The sequence below is a fragment of the Urocitellus parryii genome, chromosome 8 (genome assembly GCF_045843805.1).
Source record: "Urocitellus parryii isolate mUroPar1 chromosome 8, mUroPar1.hap1, whole genome shotgun sequence".
NCBI classification, from domain to species: domain Eukaryota; kingdom Metazoa; phylum Chordata; class Mammalia; order Rodentia; family Sciuridae; genus Urocitellus; species Urocitellus parryii.
In genome coordinates, this window is record NC_135538.1 from 86,910,057 (window position 1) to 86,927,945 (window position 17,889).

General features: G+C 34.8%; 1 pseudogene; it reads left to right on the forward strand.

Annotated features, from left to right (window-relative positions):
- Positions 1-14,899: 14,899 nt before the first annotated feature.
- On the forward strand, positions 14,900-16,670 carry LOC113184607 (polyadenylate-binding protein 4 pseudogene; annotated as a pseudogene).
- Positions 16,671-17,889: the final 1,219 nt, after the last annotated feature.

Consider the following 17,889-nt stretch of genomic DNA (forward strand, 5'->3'; position numbering starts at 1 on the left):
TATCTTTTACGTGAAAAATTTAGTTATATTTCTTTGAAAATATTTTAAAACAGAGAATGTTCTTGCCATCTTCATTTTTCCTTGGCTTAAAAATTGCATTATACATTTTAGCTAATCACGTGCACTATGCACTATCCTTTTTGGTTAATTTAAATACTCTTCCAGTTGAATTTATTGTGCATATGTAACTATTTAAGAATAATTAAAAGGAAGGGAATAAATTTTTATAGGGAGTATTTTTAAAGAATAGAAATACAGATTGATTCAGTTAAGTTGAATTTCATTTTTTACAAAGGTTCTCTTCATGCTTAGAAGCTCACCATAATAGTAGTCACAGTAGTCATGTTATGTTTCTATGTAAGCTTTTAAAAGTAGTCATTAGTTTAGTTACTGTGAGGATTATTGCCTATAATCTGACAAATTTTCTTTTCCTTTTTTTCTTTTTCTTTTTCTTTTTTTTTTTTTTTTGTACAGGGGATGGAACCCAGGGGTGTTTAACCACTGAATAATAATAGCCCCAGTCCTTTTTTGGTTTTTATTTTAAGATGGTCTTGTGAAATTTCTTAGTAACTCACTAAGTTGCTGAAGCTGGCTTTGAACTTGTAATCCTCCTGCCTCAACCTGCCAAGCCGCTTCATTAATACAGAACCAAAAACACAAACATTAACTTTGATCAATTTCTGAAATTGTTTCTCTTGGGAATATGATGAATACATATACCATATTTAATTAGAAAGAATCCTAAACAAGTGTCATGTTTTGGGAACTTCTCGTTTTTTTTTTTTTTTTTTTTTTTTTTTTTGCTTGGTATTTCCTATGTTGATCATGTCCCTCATTATTATTGCTAGAAAGAATTTTTCTCTAAACCTAAATTTCTCCTGGGACAGCAACTTTCTATTAGTACAAATCTCAATTAATTTCCAGTGATATTTTTAAATGAAAAGTATCCCATGAAAAATGTGTGCATTTTGTAATGATAAAACAACTTAAGTTTTAAATTAAATGGAATCTTGTTAATGCTGATTTACTATCAGAGGGTGAGCAATGATGAAAGGAAGAGTTAGAAAGCAGGAGGGAAGAATCTGCTTAAGCGCAGAACTCTAAAAGCAGCACAGGCCAACCTGAGCAGCAAATCACAGCTGACAGACGGTATAAAATGCTGCAAAGTAGGATAAGATATGTCATCTCACATCTTCTGTGAAACACAGCACCCTACACATGTACATGTGGATTCAGTTTCCCACTGATTTCTGTTTTTTCCTATCTCCTAGCCTTGGCAGCACATTTCAAAGCTGCAGTATTCCAGCCAAGCATTTCCTCTGTTATATTTACATTTGCCATAAAAATAAATTCCATGAAAAATTAAAATAATTGAAAAAGTGAAATCTATCAAGTGAAATTTAATTTCTCCTTGGTGTATATTCCTCTTGTATCTTCTGACATATTCAGTGGTTACATAATTTGGGTGGACCTTATTTATATCCAATGCATGTATCCCTTGTACATGTTTGCTTAATTTCCATCATGAGGCAAAATATGCTCCCCAATGTAAAAGGTGAAAATATAAGATGTTCTCTTTCTCAGTTAAGTGTAAAATAAGAGTAGCAGTAGTGCTTTTCCAGGCCTATTTTTATGGAGTGATTTAGTCCTTGTCCCTTACTGGGTAGCCTTGGGGAAGATGTGTGAGTTACTCAAGTATCTATTTATATCGCCCATTTTCTGCTGAAATTAAGAATTAATTTTACCTACTCAATTATAGAACAAGTAAAGAGACATGGTTGCATACCATCATCTTTCATGGGAAAGGAGGGAAGATGGGGTGTAACATCTGGCCTAGATGGAATTGAAAGCAGTGAAAATCCAGCATATATAATTGACAGAATTTTAGAACTCATAACATCAGAGTATTTACTGGATCACCTGAGATTAAATACACACCGAAGACCAGGGTTTAAACAATCAGGTAGTTGATCCTCTGGAATAGGAACAGGATAAAGAACTTGAAGAATTAAAGGACTTAATTCTTGGCAAGGGACAGATATTTTTAACAGTCACATATAACTTATACATAAAGAGAATGAGAAGGTCAAAGTGGTAGGACACAGATCTATCTGTTCTACATTTATGAAACAAGTTTATATATTTTCATGGCCATATATTTTCGTCCAGGAAACTCAGTGCAAAGGATTCTGGAGAGAGCACTAATATGGATTAAACCTATTCCTTTCATAGATGTCCAATTTGAATATTGCTTTGTTTTTCTTCACATTGAAAAAAGTCAAGCAGGTATCATTTAGTTATACACCCAAGATGGGAAAAGAAGAGAATAACTAACCTTAAATGTCTCAAAATTTTTAGCTCCAGTTAAGTGAATTATGTCGCTAGTTAGCCAAGTTAAAGAAATGCTCATCCTTGAAAATGCAGAATGAGATAGAAAAGTTGGAAATGGGGAGTGAGAAGAAAGCTGAGTACAAGTATACAGAATTTGACAACTAGAGGAAGCTAAACTGACTGCAGAGATTACTCCCAGTGAAAGAAGGTACTGTTCAAAAGCTCAAACAAGACTCAAGCAAGCATTGACAACAAACTATGTAACTTCAAATGCAGGGTTCAGCAGCAAGAGGACTGACTATCCAGTGGTATAATCCAGCCATTAGAATAATCTGCTCCACTTCACATTTCCTAGGGATAGGGAACTTAGTAATTAGCTCAGTCAATAAGGACTCAACTATTAGCTTGGGTTCAAGTTAATGTCTCAGGAGATTGTATAATTTAAGATAATAAGAGAATTAAAATAAAAAAGAACTAATATATAGTTATGAAAGGGAACTCCAATGGAATACAAGGATTTAGCATTAACATAGGTACCTGACTGGCAGTTCAGGAGTCTTGGAATAGCACAACAGTTGTGCAGTCCAATCTGATTCTTGCTATAAGAAACAAGGCTATTTCCAAATTTCCTTCCCAAACTTAAAATTAAATTAAATTAAAATTAAAAGAACTCCTGAGAATCTAAATTGATATCGATTTTTAAAATTGTGTGACATCCATTTGTTTGGCTCCAAGATGATTGAAAAATAAAAGAAAAAACAGACAAGTGTTTAAAATTACCTCAGAGGTAATCTTGAGGATTTTGTTGTCATGTTTTAGCAATCACAGAATATTAGTGGTGCGGAAGACCAGAGATGAAAATGTACCCTCAACTGTCAAAAAAGAAAAAACAGATAAATTGCTTAAAGATTCAAAAGTAGATTTAAAAATAGAAGTAGCCCTGGATTCCTTGAAAAATTTCATTTGTATTAGTAAGAAGATGAATTTTGAACTGTGGGAAAATAATGTAGCAAATACTAAACAAATTAACAATTCACTTAAATAAGATGCCAAGATAGCATTATTTCATTTTTTAAAAATATAGGGATTCTATAGCCCAGGTTCCTATCAATAGATGAATGGATTAAGAAAATATGGTATATATACACAGTGGAGTTTTACTCAGCCATAAATAAAAATGAAATTATGATTAGACAAAAGGGAATGAATGGAAGGGATGGGAGATAGGAGAGTAGAATGAACAGGACACAACTTTCCTAAATTCATATGTGAATACACCACCAGTGAAACTCCACAACATGTACAACCATAAGAATTGGACCCTAAATAGAATAAGTTATACTCACTGTTTGTATAATATGTCCAATATGTATAATATGTCAAAATACTCTTTGCTGTTATGTGTATCTAAAAAGGATCAAATAAAAAGTAAAAAAATAAATATTTAAATAATGAAATTATGGCACTTCCTGGAAAATGGATGGACATGGAGAACCTCATGCTAAGTGAAATAAGCCAGACTAAAAATCAAGGGTCATTTTTCTCTTATATGCAAAAGCCATTGCAGAGTAAAAGAGTGGGTGAAAAGGGTGGTTGGTTATCATAAAGATATAGGGAAGATTACTGGAGTAGAAAAAGAAGATTGAGATGGAGGGAGGTGAAAAGGGGTAGGAAATGGGGAATCAATTTGACAACATTATGCTATGTGCATGTATATATACCACAGTGATTTCCACCTTTATGTCTACTATAGAACATCAATTAAAAATAAATAAATAAATGAGTGAAAGTAAGATCAGTAGAGCAAAGGAAGAAGAATAGGGGGACAGAAGAGGAACTGGAAGTTGTGGGTACCAAGGACTAAAATGGAGTAAATCAAACTCCATGCATGCATTCATTCATCAAAATGTATACTATATGTATTACTGTAATGCAATAATAAAAGAAAAAAATGTAGGGGTTCTAGTCTGGTGGTAGATAAAGTAAAAAGCACATGTGTAGTTTATCTTGAATTGAGCAAAGCATTTGATCCAAAACCCTCTTGATCATGGAAAACATGGTGAAGCATTAATTAATAGTGCAAATATTAGCAATGGAAATTGTTGGTAAAGATATCATACATTGGATGTGAATTGAAACTTATTTTTTCCTGACTATATATAATGTACTCAAATATTGAATGTTATTTATTTATTTAAGTATTTAAGAACTGTAACTCAGATCAGCTGGTCTTAGATGAGAGTTAGTGCAATTAATTCAAAAGTATATATAATCATCAAATAAAATCATATTTCTCATTCTTTATAATTTTAATATCTCCATCACAATTACTCCTATAGTAAATAGACTTTTATTGGGAAGAATCAGATACACTTTAGATTTGTTTTATGTTGCCTCAGCCTGCATTTTATGGTACTCTGTGTTTTCTTTGTTAGATGTATTATAATGGATAAAACTTTTTAAAACATCTTAAAATTTCTCTGAAGGACAGGGCCACCTGGAGACATTCTACTTTCTACTTCAATGGCAATTTCTCTGTGAGTGTTTTTTGTGACCCTGGTGCTTCTCTTGTGTTTATATGAAGATATTCATCCTAAGTTGTACACTTGGAATGCAGAATCTTTGATGGCTGGAAGATTTTGAAAGTTTTACCAGGCTAATGATAGTTCATGAAGACAAATAGAAGTCATAAATATTGAGTGGAACTCCAAAAAGTTCCCCACTTGTCTTTCTGATAGGAGCCCACCTGTTACACATTGGGGAATGTGAGATGGGAGCCTAAATTGGAACAGAGTTGGAGAAGATATTGTGTTACAGTAGGGATTTAGCTTGCTTTAGGTTTGGGTCCTAGGCTTATGCCTGTGGGTTGAGGCCACTCTCACAAGTTTGTGTGAGTCACACTGATCTGTGTACATTCACTGATCTATGTATATTCGTATATGTATATAGTATAATTTGATCCATTTCATTACATTACGCAGTTTCTCCCTTTTTTGCCCCTCCTCTTTCTCCCTCAATCTTCTTTCTTTTTATTTTCTTTGTGCCCCCCACCCGTCTCCCTTATTTTACTCTAGCTTCCCCATAAGAGAGAAAACATTTGATCCTGACTTTCTGAGTGTGGATTATTTCACTTAGCATGATACTCTCCAGTTCCAGCCACTTATTAGCTAATGCCATAATTTCATTCTTCTTTATGGCTGAGCAAAACTCCACTGTGTATTTATACCATTGTGTATTTTCCTTATTCATGCATTGGTTAGTAGGCACTTGAGCTGGTTTTACAACTTGGTTATTGTGAATCGCACTTCTATAAACATTGATGTACCTACATCACTATAGTATGCTGATTTTAGTTCTTTAGGATAAATCCCAAGAAGTGGAATAACTGGGTCATCTGATAGCTCCATACCTAGCCTTTGGAGAAATCTCCATACTACTTACCAAAGTGATTATACAATTTTCAATCTCACCAACATTGTATGGGTATACCTTTCCCTCCACGTCCTCACCAGTATTAATCATTATTTATATTCTTGATGATTGCCATGCTAACTGGTGTGAGATAAAATCTCAATATAGTTTTGTTTTACATTTCCCTGATTGCTAGGGATGTTGTACTTTTTTTTGTACAACCATTGGCTATTTGTATTTATATTTTGAGAAATGTCTGTTTAATTCTTTTGCCTAATTATTGATAGGTTTATTTTGTTAAGTTTTTTGAGTTCTTTATATATTCTGGATATTCATCCCCTGTCAAAGGAGTAGCTGGCAAAGATTTTCTCCCATTCTGTAGATTCCCTTTTCACATTCTTGTTTCTTTTGCAATACAGAAGCTTTTAAATTTGATTCCATCTCACTTATTGATTTTTGGTTTTATTTTTATTTTTTTGAGTTTTAGGTATCTTGTTAAGGAAGTTGGAGATCGCAAAAATGTGTTGGGATGTTAAGACTATATTTTCTTTCATCAGCTGCAAAGTTTCTTATCTAATTCCTAAGTCTTTTGCCCATTTTGATTTAACTTTTGTGCAGGGTGAGAGATAGGGATCTAGGTCCATTCTTCTACATCTGGATATCCAATTTATCCAGTACCATTTGTTAAAAAGGCCATCTTTTCTCCAACATATGTTTTTGGAACTTTCACTGTGCCAAAATGAAATGATTATATATGTGTGGGTTTGTCTCTTTATCTTCTATTCTATTTCATTGGGGTTTTTTTAGTTGTAGTTGGACATAATAACTTTATTTATTTATTTTTCTATGTGGTGCTGAGGATTGAATCCAGTGCCTCACATATGCTAGGCATTCTTGCACAGAATTGCTGGGTCTTTATTCTTCCAAATAAATTTTAGGATTTTTTCTTCAAAATTGCAATTATCCTCTCAGGCCTCCATTTTTCTATTTTCCTCATATGACTATTTCTCCATTATTCAAATTTTACTCTTGCTTACCAATCTCTTAGAGTATGGACCCTCTCCAAGGAACTTTTTGGCCTCTCTTTTTTTTCCTACCAACCAACTTTCTGTTTTGATCTTATTTAATTTACTGTCTCCTGCCATCTCCTCTATGTGAATGACTCCCAAATTCTTATTTCTGGTCCTAATCTCTCATCTAACCTCCAAACATTCAGTTTGAATTGCCTATAGCTTGACAGAGCATTCAACTCAGCAATTCCAAAATTTATTCTCTGTTTCCATACTCTCAGTTCTCAGAATTGAAAAAAATCTTGCTCCTCCAATTAAAAATAAGAATTTGGGGGGCTGGGGTAGTGGCTCAGTGGTAGATCATTCACCTAGCACGCGTGAGGCCCTGGGGTGGATCCACAGCACCACATAATAAAATGAGTGAATAAAATAACAGTATTGTGTCCAGCTACAACTAAAAATAAATATTAAAAAAATAAGAATTTTTATAGGTGGTATCACTAACACTATATTCATCTTCATTAAACATGAAACCTCATCTCTCATAGACTATGTTCTGCATTGTAATATATTTTAGTTTTTAAAATTAATTTTATATACATCTTGTTCATCTTAAAGCTATTCCCTCATTCAAGCCCATTTTGTGCAGATGATTTGGATAGATTTCTACTAGGTCTCCTGGTTTGAAAGCAAGCCATATATGGTGGCAACGTTTGTTCTTAAAATATAGGAATAATCATAGTACTTTCCTATTTATGATACTGAATGACCCCAATGGTAATCCAAATTGAACATGAAATCCTTGCCTGATGTCTTGACAGTACCCCTCATCCAACCTTTGGCATCATCTTCCATCATTCACACCAGAGATGAGTGGATGACGTGTTTGCATGATTTGGCACAAATTCCTGGATGCTTGTTAAAATTTATATTTCTAAGGCCTATTTTTATTTTTTAATAGTTTAATGTTTTAATTTTTATTTTTTAGATATACTTGACAGTAGAGTCTATTTTGACATACATACATGGAGTAGAGCTTATTCTAATTAGGATACCATTCTTAAGGTTGTAAATGATGTGAAGTTTCACTGGTGATGTATTCATATATGAACATAGGAAAGTTATGTTCAATTTATTCTACTGTCTTCCCTATGCCCATATTCCCTTCCTTCCCTTCCTTCCCATTTGTCTAACTTCTATTCACTGCTCCACTGAATTTCTATTCTTGCCTCGCCTTGTTATGTGTTAGCATCCCCATATCAGAGAAAACATTTGACCTTTAGTTTTTTTGCAATTGGCTTATTTCACATAGCATGACAGTCTCCAGATCTATCCATTCTTTTTATAGCTGAGTAATATTACACTGTGTATATATACCACATTTTCTTTATTCATTCATCTGTTGAAGAGCATCTAGGTTGGCTCCATAGCTTAGCTATTCTGAATTGAGTTACTATAAACATTGATGTGGCTGCATCATTGTAGTTTGCTGATTTTAAGTCCTTTAGGTATAAACTGAAGTGTGGGATAAATGGGTTAAATGGTACTTCCATTCCAGGTTTTCTGAGCAATCTTCATATTGCTTTCCAGAATAGTTTAACCAGTTTGCAGTCCCACCAACAATATATGGGAGTACCTATTCCCCCACATCCTTGCCAACATTTATTATTGTTTGTATTCTTGATAATTGCCATTCTGATTGAAGTGAGATGAAATCTCAGTGTAGTTTTAATCTGCATGTCTGTAATTGTTAGAGATATTGAACACTTTTTAAAATATATTTGTTGACCATTTGTATTTTTTGTTCTGTGAAGTGCCTGTTCAGTTCCTTTGTCCATTTGTTGATTGGGCTATTTTTTTTTTTTTTGGTGTTTTTCGACTTTATATATCCTGGAGATTAATGCTCTGAGGTACAGGTGGCAGAGGTTTTTCTCCTATTCTGTAGGCTCTCTCGTCACGTTCTTGATTGTTTCCTTTGCTGTGAAAAAGCTTTTCAGTGTAATACCATCCCATTTATTGATTCTTGAGTTTACTTCTTGAACTTTGGGAGTCTTGTTGAGGAAGTAGATTCCTAAGCTGACATGATAGAAATTTGAGCCTGCGTTTTCTTCTAGTGAGTGCAAAATCTTTGGTCTAATGACTAGGTCCTTGATCCACTTTGAATTGAGTTTTATGCACTGGTGATGTATTCATATACTAACATAGGATAGGGGTAAAATTTCATTCTGATACACATGGATTTCCAGTTTCCCCAGCACCATTTATTAAAGAGGCTATCTTTTCTCCAATGTGCATTTATGGTGACTTTGTCTAATATAAGATGACTGTATTTATGTGGGTTTGCCTCTGTGTCTTCTATTTTGTTCCATTGGTCTACATGTCTGCTTTGGTGCCAATATCATGCTGTTTTGTAACTATAACTCTGTAGCATACTTTAAGTTCTGGTATTGTGATGTTCTTGCTTCACTTTTCTCACTAAAGAGTACTTTGGCTCTTCTGGGCCTCATATTTTTCAAAATGAATTTTATGATGCTTTTTCTATTTCTATGAAAATCTCATTGGAATTTTAATAGGAATTGGATTGATTCTGTCTAGTGCTTTTCATAGTGTGGTCATTTTGACAATATTAATTCTGCCTATCTAAGAACATGAGAGATATTTACATCTTCTAAGGTCTTCTTCAATTTCTTTATTGTTCTATAGTTTTCATTGTAAAGGTCTTTCACTACTTTTATTAGATTGATTCCCAAGTATTTTATTTTATTGACACTATTGTTAATGGGATAGTTGTCTTCTAAATATAGAATCACATTGTTGATAAATAGAGATAGTTTGAGTTCTTCTTTTCGTATGCATATCCCTTTAATTTCTTTCTATTACCTAATTGCTCTGGCTAGAGATTCAAGCACTATGTGGTAGAGAAGTGGTGAAAGAGGGCATACCTGTCTTGTTCTTGTTTTTACAGGGAATGCTTTCAGTTTTACTCTATTTAGAATGATGTTGGCCTTGGGTTTAATGTATACAGTTTTTACAATGTGGCGATATGTTCCTACAATCCCTGGTTTTTATAGTGTTTTGAACATGAATGGATGCTATATTTTGTCAAATGCTTTTTATGAATCTGTTGAGACCATCTTGTGATTCTTGTCTTTAGGTCTATTGATGTGGTGAATTATGTTATTGATTTCTGTATGTTGAACCAATCTTGCATCCCTGGAATGAACCCCACTTGATTATGGTGCATTATCTTTTTAACATGTTTTTGTTGGTGATTTATCTAAGGCCTACTTAGAATCTACTAAAGTAAAAATTCTATGTGGAAAGGCTTGGGATATTTAGGTTTAAAAACCTTCTTGTTCTCTTTAAAGTTGAGTAACAATTATTTAAAATTCACCAAAGTTATTATTTACTGATTATCAAGTCTGTTCTGTGTACTCTTACTTCTTTTCCTTTGTTTGTAGTCTTCCATCATTCTAGAATACTCCTTCTTTAAAACCTCTACTTATTTAAGTATAACAATTCTTCAAGACCAAGCTAGGCCCATTGTATGTATTCCCAGTAAATGAATGACTTTTTTTTTAACAAGTTCCTCAATTTCTCTAATACAATTTTATCAATATCAACAAGATGGATTGTTTTGAACTTAATGATTTCTAATGTAATATTTGCCTTCCAAATTGTAATTCTCATTTTTACATCTTTCTTTGTATTTATCACAATCTAACATTAACTGTTTGTGTGCTTGTTGTTTTACCTTTGTACCATAAAAAGGACTTTAAAAATTCAAAACTACCTCTATTCCTATTAATACCCTGAAGTGCTTTGAAACATGCTTACCATACAGGTGGTATTCAATAAATGTTTCATTGAAATTATTTAGAATAAATAGATACTTAATTTTTTACTATGATTTTGCATCCTGGATTGTGCCTTCTTGACCATAATAACTTAGGTATGCTTAATCTGTATTAAGAATGAATCTAAGATTCCTTCTAAAAAATGTGACAGTATTTATTAATAAAATATTATATTATGAACAGCATTTATTGTGATATAAACATTAAAAATGTGAACAGTGAGACATAGAAATCAGAATTCCATTAGATGTGACATTTTCTGGTCACTTCAGAAGCATTTTTATAGTTCCATGTGTTTATGACACTAGTAGCCCTTTAATTCACATACTTGATGAACTGTAATATAATGTTATCTAAGAAATACCACATGTGACTCTGCAACTTGTATTTGGGGTAAATAATGGGAGTTCATAACCCACTTGAATCAAATGTATGGAAAATGATATGTCATGACCTTTGTAATGTTTTGAACAACCAATAAAAAAAGGCTTTTTTTTAAAGAAGTTAACACATAAGTTAATTACATTGAGTTCTGACATGCAGATATGCTAAAAGTTTATGCTTTATATTTGAGTATTTTAAAAAACTATGTCTGAAATTTAGACTTCCAATAATATGTGGCAAGCCAGCCATGGGCTGTGTGTGTGTAAAAATGAACATGAGTACATGAGTGGACTGGACTGACATTGCCTCTCTGTTTGGGTCGGTGACCCATGTGTCCTTTTTGCTTGCTCTGCCTTTTGATCCCACATAGAATGTGAGATGGGCGTGGCCTTCCAAGATGTTAGTCAATCTGCTGATCATAAGACATCAAGACGCTAGATTCAACCCCCTGAAACGTGACTCCCCTCATTGGGGTGGAACATTCTCGAGTGTGTTCCCCTCAATAAAAAGGGGCTTCAGAACATCCTTTTCCTCTTTTTCGTTTGCCTCCCTTGTGGGAGCTGGAGGAGAAGGGCCATCATTGAAGAATCCCTAGAAAAAGGTATTTTCTCTGTCTTAGGGTGATTATTTCATGTCAGCCCAGTTCATCTGGAGTGAGCCTGAATGACTTAGTTGTGTGACAGGACAATAATAGCCCATCCATGGAGTTGAATATTTCTAGAAAAAAATGTGGGCATATTCTCTGATAATGAGTAAAGATTTTCATTAGATTAATTCAAGAAAGAATTAAATTATCTGTAGTTGGAAGCATGGTAGTTCAATAACAGAAAGAACATCAACATACTATCTATAAAGTCAGAAATAAAAATGTTAGAAATAATGTTTGAAGAGGAAAGTATTTAGGCTCTTTATAGAAGATGAAAAGATTATTATCTTTCTCTCTGCATTAAATAGATCACAAACACAATCCAGTTATGCCAGGTGTACAGATCTAAAGTAGAATTTATTAGGGAAAACTTACAAAAAGAAGTAGTAGAGGCCACACAAACCATTGAACTCTCATTGTCCCATGGCTTATGCAAAAATAGTTTGCATGTACCAAGTCCAACCAAAACTCCTCTCCTCAACAATGTACATATTTATAGAGTGTAGAAGCTGAGGAAGCATCTATATGATCACATAACAATGAAGTCCTGTTTGAATAAGTGGCTGTGACATGTAACATGTAACAAAGGAGTAACTTTTGGAACCCTTTACCTGTTATCAGCCAACTCTTCAGCTCACTAACTCTAACCTGCAGAACCTGCTCTCTGAGAAGCCAAGGAAGGAAGAGAAAATACTTTTCTAAAACCATTCAATTGTGTCTTTCATTAGTCCTCTTGAGTTTAGGGATGCATTAAATCTAAGTGTTTCCATCAGTTCAAATGACTCCAGCAAGTAATGTTTTCCACATTGTTCTTGGAGTGAGGCGTTTCTGCAGGAGGAAAGCATCATTTCAGATGCTTTCAGACAGAAGTGCCAGCCATGATGAAGGAAGGAGCCCACTACACTTATCTCTATCACAGAAACTCTGGGCAAAATATTAAATAAACTATGAACAGCATTTATTATAATAACTATGAACAGCATTTATTGTAAATAACACACAGATTAGGGAAGAAAACCAAAATTTGAAGAATGACTAGTATGTTGCAGATGAGTTTCCTCCCTCCCTCCCTCCCTTTTTCCTTTCTTCCCTTTCTTTCTTTTCTATTTTTGATCCAACTGGGCTGAGTCAGTAGATACTAAAAACTCTAAGAGAATCCCTCATTCTAACCAGAGGCTGAGAAAAACGTGTGTCTGTGCCAGTGAGGTGGCAGGGAGGATTCTTATTTCCTCTCTTCTCTTTTTTTCCTCTAGCCCTTGAAAGGTCAGTGCTAGTTGCAGAACTGAACTGTAAACAGTTTGAAATCTACAGTGAAGAACTTATGTATGTGGTGATGGTGCAGGCAACTAAACCCCCGAATATTTGGATAGAAAAATCAGGAAAATGATGAAAAAGCCTTGCTACTAAATCAGCATTGCATACAAAATGAACCAGAACTTTATGAAAACAAACAAATTTTTTAAAAGTTAACATTAAAAAGTTAACAACTTTAATGTTACCCAAATAATGTTTAAATTATCCAGGATATAATGTAAAGTTACTTAACATACAAAAATATAATGAATTTTCAAGGGAAAAATTCAGTAATATGATTAAGATGATAAAACTCCAATATGATTCAGATAATAGAATTGTCAGACAAAATTTTACAGGAGCAGCTATAGCCATCCTCCTTGAGGTAAAGCTAAACCCTCTTGAAATTAATGGAAAACTAGACCGTCTGGGAAGATATAATTTTGTGAATGCTCTTTGCTTAGAAAGAAGGTATGTAGACTATGTTTATTGATTGTCATGTACTACATATGCCTGTTAGGTCAAGTATGTTAACTGCATCCTTAAAACTTCTGTATTTTTAAAGAAATTGTTTGAATATTTTTTAAAAAGTATTTTTAGTTGTAGATGGACACAATACCTTTATTCATTTTTATTTTTATGTGGTGCTGAGGATTGAACCCAGTGCCTCATGCATTCTAGGCAAGTGCTCTACCACTGAGCTACAGTCCCAGCTCTAAGCTTCTATATCTTTATTGATAGTTTTGCCTGCATTTTACAACAATTTGTGAGTGAGATTCAGTAATTGTAAATGTTCTCTATATCTCCTTGTGGCTCTGTGAATTTTTGATTTATGAAGTTATTCTTAACACCTATTTTTATTAATATATTATTATTAATCACATTAAATATATGAAGGCATTCATCACTTAACAATGGGGATATATTCTGACGAATGTGCCATTAGATGATTTCATCATTGTGACAACATTCTATAGTGTGCAAACTAGGATTGCTAAAATATCACTAGGTGGCATAATTTTAAGATACTACCATTGTACATATGGTCTGCTGTTGACCAAAATGTTAGTAACATGTAACAAAACATGTAGTGCATGTTAGTACCTGTAGCAAAACATGCAGTGAATGACTGTACGCAATAAACATTATACATGCTAAATATATAACTAGTTTTCTTTCATCTAGAGTCTACCTGTTCTAAGTTTGTTTATTCATTTTTCATTTTAAACTTATCTGTATCTTTAGTTTTTATATGTCTATTGTAAAAAGTATGCAATTAGAATTTAAAAATATAGTCTGACATACTTATTACTTCTCAAAGTCTTAAATTAATGCAGATTTTTATTATCTGAAAATAATGCTAAGATCTTACATGTTAATTCCATTTATCTATATTTAATCCTTTCTCTAGCATAGTTGATAATATCTGTATGTTCACATATGTTCACATAGTTCCCATTGATTCAATGGGCAGGTTGTAGTTAAAAAACATTATTTTGTAATTCTACATCTGTAACAATAATTACTTTTTAAGGAATGGGAACAAGATTAATACTCAAATCTCTCTGAGCTTACAAAATAAACTTTAAAAATCTTTCAAAGTTTTCTGTGTGTCACTTCCTATATCAGCTTCATTTTTTCACAACAGAGCAATCCCAAATTTCATGTTTATCATGACTTTGCTTTCCTGATAGCTTTACCACATATATGTTCATAAACAATACATTGCATAATTTGTTCATTTTAAAATATCAAATTGATAAGAGTTATGCCATATATATTCTTTAGTACCTTCCATTTTTGTTCGATATCAATTTCTGAAATGTTTTCACAGTTATGAATACAGTAGTTTATCATCGTGTGTCCTATTACATTATATGAATGCTCTACAATTTATCTATGTAAGGCGGGGAAGCATTTGATAGACATTTGGGTTATTTCCATCATTTAGTAATTATTTTCAAAAAATGCAGTTAATTGCCTACATCCATTTCTAGCAGCCAGCCAATGCTAAGTGGGCTTGGACAACATAAACTCTTTTTTTTTTTAAGAGAGAGGGAGAGAAAGAGAGAGAATTTTTTAATATTTATTTTTTTAGTTTTCGGCGGATACAACATCTTTGTTTGTATGTGGTGCTGAGGATGGAACCCGGGCCGCACACATGCCAGGCGAGCGCGCTACTGCCTAAGCCACATCCCCAGCCCCCAACATAAACTTTGATGTGATTAAGGGAGAGTCAATCTGTATTGTGTGGTGTCAGAGGGATCCCTCTTTGACAAAATCTGGTGTGGGAAGTGTCTTCATCAAGAACCTGTTCAAATCTGTAGATAACAAGGCACTTTATAATACTTTTTCTGCTTTGGGAACATTCTGTCCTGCAAGGTAAAATATAATGAAAAGAGCTTTAAGGGTTATGCCTTTGTCCACTTCAAGACCCAAGAGACTGTGACAAGGCCATAGAGAGGATGAATGTTATGCTCCTCAATGACCCCAAAGTTGTCTGTGGGCAAATTCAAGTCTCACAAAGAGTGGGAAGCTGAGCTTGGAGCCAAAGCTAAGGAATTCACTTATGTTTACATCAAAAACTTTGGGGAAGAGGTAGATAATGAGAGTCTGAAAGAGATATTCAGCCAGTTTGGTAAGAACCTGAGTGTCAAGGTGATGAGAGATCCCAGTAGGAAATCCAAAGGCTTTGGCTTTGTGAGTTATGAAAAACACAAGGATGCCAATGAAGCAGTGGAAGACATGAATGGAAAAGAAATCAGTGGGAAAGCCACATCTGTAGGCTGTGCACAGAAGAAAGTAGAATGGAAGGCTGAATTAAAATGGAATTGAGATGCTGAAACAGAAGAGAACTAGTGGATACTAGGGGGTGAATCTACCTTGAGAACTTGGAGACCATTGATGATGAGAAATTAAGGAAAAAGTCTTCTCCTTTGGGATCAATCACCAGTGCTAAGGTAATGCTGGAGGATGGAGGAAGCAAAGTGTTTGGCTTTGTCTACTTCTTATCTCCTGAAGAGGCAACCAAAGCAGTTACTGAAATGAATGAATGCATTATGGGCTCTGGGGGAGGAAGAGAGAAAGGCTCATCTGACCAACCAGTATATGCAGGGGTGGCTGGGATGAGAGCACTCCCTGCCAATGCTATCTTAAATCAGTTCTAGCCTGCAGCTGGTAGCTAATTTGAGCCAACAGTTCCTCAGGCTAAGGGAAGACCTCCATATTATACACCTAACCAGTTAGCACAGATAAGGACTAATTCACACTGGCAGCAAGGTGGGAGACCTCAAGGCTTCCAAGGAATGCCAAATGCTATACACCAATCTGGACCTTGTCCAACTCTTCACCATCTGGCTCCAACTGGGTCTGAGTGCATAGACTGCTTTGCTATGGACTTCAGTGGGGCTGGGGCTGCCCAGCAAGGGCTGACAGCTGTCAGTCTGGAGCTGAGCCTAACCTTGCACCTTGTGCTGTCATTGTTGATGCTCCTCTGGCTGTGGCACCATACAAGTATGCCTCCAGCATCTGCAGCCCTCAACCTTCCATGCAGCTTCTGCAGGCATCCCAGCCCGCAGTCCATGTGCAGTAGCCAGAGCCCCTGAGGTGCTACATGTGCTGGAGTCCTTCTAGACTCTTTGCTCTAAGGTACAGGAAACTGTGGTGGTTCTACAGGCTCATCATGCCAAGAAAGAAGCTACCCAGAAAGTGGGCACCATTGCTGGTGCTACCTCTTAGACAAGGAAAAACTGGTTCAAAAGCCTAATAACCCCTGGTGGAAATCAGTTCAAGATTTGAAGACTTCCTAGCTTGTCCTATAAACCTCAATATCAAGAACAACAAGTTGTAAACCTATTGGGTCATTTTGTATGAAAAGGTCAGTTATGAAAGGCCTAGAGTTTTTCAATTATAAGAATATTATTCTGCTATAGCCCAGTGTTAGGTTTTTTTTTTTTTCCTATTGTGGGATATGGTCCCCTTCACCTCAACTGCCAGAAATTGGGTTAATTTGATGTACCCTGTCTCGAGTCAGCCATGGGCTGTGTGTGTGAGCTATGTGCATTTAAGTGTATGAGGGGACTGGACTGACGTTGCTGCTCTGACTGGGCATATGTGTCCTTTTCGCTCACTCTGCCTATGATCCCTACACTGCACCTGAGATGGGTGTAACTTTCCAAGATGTAGTCAAACTGCTGACCAAGACATCAGCAAGCAATACTCCACCCTTCAAAACTTGACTCCTTGTTTTCTTGTAATATTACCCCTCTGCCTTACATGAATGAAATGTTCTATTGAACAGCCCTCCCCAATAAAAAAACAGGGTTCAGGGCATGCTCGCTCTCTTGCCTACCTTTTTTTTGCCTCCCTTTTGGGAGCTGAGGCTGAGGAGCTGTCACTGCACCCCCCAAAAAAGGTATTTTCTGTGTCGGTATGGTATTTAGTAGTTACCCAATTCACCTGGAGGACCCTGACTGATTCAGTGGCATGTTGTGCAGCAGTATCCAAGTCTTAAGTTTCTCAATAAAGAAAAAATCTCTGTAAAAATGGGCTCTAAAACAATGATGCAAATGCCTTCTGGTGAACACATGCAGGAATTTCTCTTAGGTGCAAATCTGCAAGTGAAAATGTTGGGTTGCATGGTGTATGCCCATGTTCAACTTCATGTCATCATAATGGCATATGTTTTCCAAGATGGTCATATTTTCCATGTTCTAGGACAGTTTTCATTGCTACACATATTTGCCAACACTTGAAATATATTTATACTTAAAACTTTTCTCCTTTAAGTAGATGTGAGTAGTAATTCAATTGCTTATTTAATTTTTATTTCCTTTATAATAAAGTTGAACATTTTTAAAATATTTTATTGACCACAGAAACTATGTGGGTTCAAATAGTTGTACTGAAGTAAAAAATAGGCGAAATTATAGTGATAGGGGTCATAATACTAATTACC